The sequence below is a fragment of the Pogona vitticeps genome, chromosome 4 (assembly GCF_051106095.1).
Source record: "Pogona vitticeps strain Pit_001003342236 chromosome 4, PviZW2.1, whole genome shotgun sequence".
NCBI classification, from domain to species: domain Eukaryota; kingdom Metazoa; phylum Chordata; class Lepidosauria; order Squamata; family Agamidae; genus Pogona; species Pogona vitticeps.
This window is the reverse complement of record NC_135786.1, coordinates 177,596,336-177,600,000: the sequence shown is the minus strand read 5'-3', so window position 1 is coordinate 177,600,000 and position 3,665 is coordinate 177,596,336. Positions and strand designations below refer to the sequence as shown.

Below are 3,665 nucleotides of genomic sequence, written 5' to 3'. Positions count from 1 at the left end.
CATAGATCATTTTGCTTCTGTCTCTCTCTATATATATTGTCTGCCAGAGACTGCAAATACATCAATGAGAGCAAGGAACAGAGTGAGCAGGATACTTTTTGTCCCAGCATCTCTTCATCTTTTTAAAAAAATTGTCATGTCAAGTGGCTGAAAGGTGAAGATATTGTTCACAACTCTTCTAATGGTGATGTTGCAAAATGACTTCTTTGTAGTTCTAGTTCTGCATGAATTCTGCAACCAAACTTGACGCCGGAGGAGTAAAATGTTCCATCCAAATAAATGGGGGTTGAGGTGAGTTGTCTGCATTGGTGATATGGTGTAATGTCACTTCAAGTTGTGCACCACAATGTCAATTTGTTGTGCTACAAAAGAAATGTGTGGCCAGTCATGTTGAAGAGTGTACTGGTTCTCTCCCTAAGGTCCCTTGATTGTCCCCAACATTTTGTCTGCTCTGCATTCCACTCCTCCTGAATTCTGGTTAATAAGGAACTTTAACTCAGCATAAATTATATTATAGTTTACATTTCCACAGCAAAATGCACAGAAATAGCAAACTTCCTGGACCATGATTTTTCTATGTAGCCTCTGATGCCAGCTAAAGACTGAGGACATACAGTATAACCAGACAGAAGGACAATAAAGAGACAGGATAACATGAAAAATCCAGTTGATGCTACTATGTTCAATATTACTGTATCATCAACCTGATTTTTTTTTTTTGCCAAAGATGTAAGTAACCAAATTAAAGATACTGAGACAGGCCAAGTACTTCAGCTAGTAAATCACCTTTTAGGAATGACACTGGTCTACGATGTTCTGTAAATTGAATAAAAAAGTACACATTGACAGTTGGCATCAGATCAGGTTTGAAGGACTTGAGGTAGCAAAGCAAATGCGTTTCTCTTTAGGTTTTTTTTCAAAATTTCCCAGCCTATGATGAAGCTGGCAGCTTTGGGGTAATGAATATTCCATTAGCTGTTTTATTTTTGGACAAGAGAACACAACTTAAGGACATCAACAGGTATGTGCAGTTTATTCTTGTGCCTTTGGAAGGAGGAAGACATTCAGTGCTCCAGAAAAAACTGACAGTTTCAAATAATATCTAAGCTATTGCACTGGCTGCCTTCTCATATATGCATGGATTTTTATGATGTGAAACAAGGCATTTAAACAGAAGAACATAGATAAGGGTTCTTCCCCTCCCCCCCCCCCTGCCCACCATGCAGATTCTCTTCCATGTCTGGTTAAAAGTTATCTTCATTTTCTGACAGAGATGGAGCAGAATTTTAAATTCCCAATCTAGGCTGAGGCTGACCTGGGAGGGGAAATTATTTGCCATTTCTACTTTCTGTTATTACTGTTTCTGTGCAACCCAGTGTGCAACTATACATGCATTTTTAAAAAGAGAGGTATACTTTATCAGTGCTGGTGAGGAAAATTCAGATCCCATTTTGAATACACTCAGAACCTGAAGCACACTTAAATTACTGTGCCTTGATGATAGTGCCTTGCTTGTCCATCCTACCTACATATTTATTGAAAGAAACAGATATACTGCCCCTCTAGCAAAGCTCATGAGGGCTTAAAAGTGTTTTAGAACAACAAAAAAGGGGACAGCAATAAAATACCAAAAGAAAGAAACACCCAACAATGAATGAATAAGTAATGACTATACAGAAATATTTTATATAGGAAGGTAGGTCAAAGCATGTAGCAAGGTTGTCCCTACCATTAAGTCAAAATGAGGCAGCCTTCTCAAGTTGGTATTTGTCACACACACCCCAGTTTCCCTGTTTGTTCTTCCACACAACCCAGGTTCACTTTCGGGTATGACATTTACTTTTCAACCCTTTTCGCTGCCACCAGAGGATTTATTCCTCACTCTATCAAAAATGACTCTTAAATCACAGTTATCCAATATAACAATGTTTATTTATGTGTTTATCAGTAAATCGTATAAAGTGAATCATGGATGATCTTATTTTATTCATTCAATTTTGTGCTTATATTTGCTTAGGTAGAATCATTTTAATCAAGGTATTTATTCATTTCTTATAATTTCTAACTCTTTCCAATCATAACCACAAACCATGTTCGGCTGTGTGCCAAAAACATGAGACCAGGACTTCTCTATCAGTTTTCGTTTCATCACAAGATTTGTACTTTCCTTGTCTTATTCTCTATCTCTCTATTCCTCTTCTCTAACACAAGGCTGGTCCTAACTGCCTAAACTGCTTCTCTCTAACTGATATCCCTAACTGAAGTCCCTAACTCTAACTTCTAACTGATCTTTGTCTTCCATTCTTCTTATATTTCCTTAGTTCCACCCCTTCTGTTCAACCATTGGTTGTTAAATCAGGGTTCCATTGTGATGGACGGGGTGGTTACTGACCTGTCCGTCACAATATTAAAGAACAGTTCTGTGGCTGGCGCATGGCCCACTGTCAGCCTTGTGTGAGAGAAGATTCTGTTCCTTTGCCAGTGCTGATGAGATATTCAGTTGCCAGGGCAGTTGGCATTTGCATAATGAAATAATAAGGACACCATCTTGTCCTTCATCTCAGATAGCCAAACCTTTTAAGATGACCTGAGTGGGTAGAATGTTTGGCTGTATGCCAAAAACATGAGACCAGGACTTCTCTATCAGTTTTCCTTTCATCACAGTTTGATACATTCAGCACTGACGGAAATAGAAGTTCTCCCACATCCATATGCAATGTAGAGATACTGTGCGATATTACTCATATGTCTGACTCCTCCCACATATGTTGAACTAAGAGACCTGTTCCTAGGATTCCAAATTCACAGGTCTCTTGTGAACTAGAAGCAACTATAAAAACATTCTCATAACAGTATTTCATACAAACAGAAACATAAATTGTGGAATTGCTCAATGCCTAAGAAAGAAAGAAAGAAAGAAAGAAAGAAAGAAAGAAAGAAAGAAAGAAAGAAAGAAAGAAAGAAAGAAAGAAAGAAAGAGTAAAGAGTAAAGAAACAGTTCTTGTTTGTTACTCTTCAGCAAGTGAGTATCATGAGCAAATGCTGCTTTAATTGCTGATTGGGGATCAGTTAATGTGCATAGTCTTTGATAGCTACCATTAGCTGTGCCCATAATTCTGTGAATCTCAACTCACTCAATGTACCAAAAACCATCTAAACCACTGGTTCTTAACCTTGGGTTACTCAGGAGTTTTGGACTGCAACTCCCAGAAGCCTTCACCACCAGCTGTCCTGACTGGGGTTTCTGGGAGTTGCAGTTCAAAAGCATCCGAGTAACAAAGGTTAAGAACCACTGCTCTAAACCATACTCCTAGATCAAAAGAAAAGGAAAGGAAAGGAAAGGAAAGGGAGAGTACCCCACTGGTTCCCCTCCGTGATGACACCATAAGTTGCTGAAGAAACAGAATGCCTTATTTAAATAAAGAATGTAACTTAAAGGCCCAAGGGACATAACAACATGTCCTTAGGGTGCTGGAGAGTTGACTTCACCTCCAGCCCTTTCCATGCCAGTCCAAGAGTCAGAGCCTTTCTTACACCAAGTCGAAGACCCCATGCGGATGGGCTTAGCAGGTAGTGCCACAACAGGCCATCAGCTGCCCCTGTAGGCAGATGACAAAGGTTCCCTCTCTGGCCAAGCCATAGGATTCACCAGTGTCTCCACCCAC

The 3,665-nt window shown here is 39.5% G+C and overlaps 1 long non-coding RNA gene across 1 annotated transcript in view; it reads right to left on the bottom strand.

Moving 5' to 3' along the window:
- Positions 1-3,441, bottom strand: part of LOC144588545 (uncharacterized) — a 26,068-nt gene extending 22,627 nt beyond the window's left edge. The window contains exon 1 of the long non-coding RNA XR_013544152.1: positions 1-3,441. This exon is cut by the window's left edge and continues 17,044 nt beyond it. This is a non-coding gene — a long non-coding RNA (uncharacterized LOC144588545).
- Between the last annotated feature and the right edge of the window lie 224 nt (positions 3,442-3,665).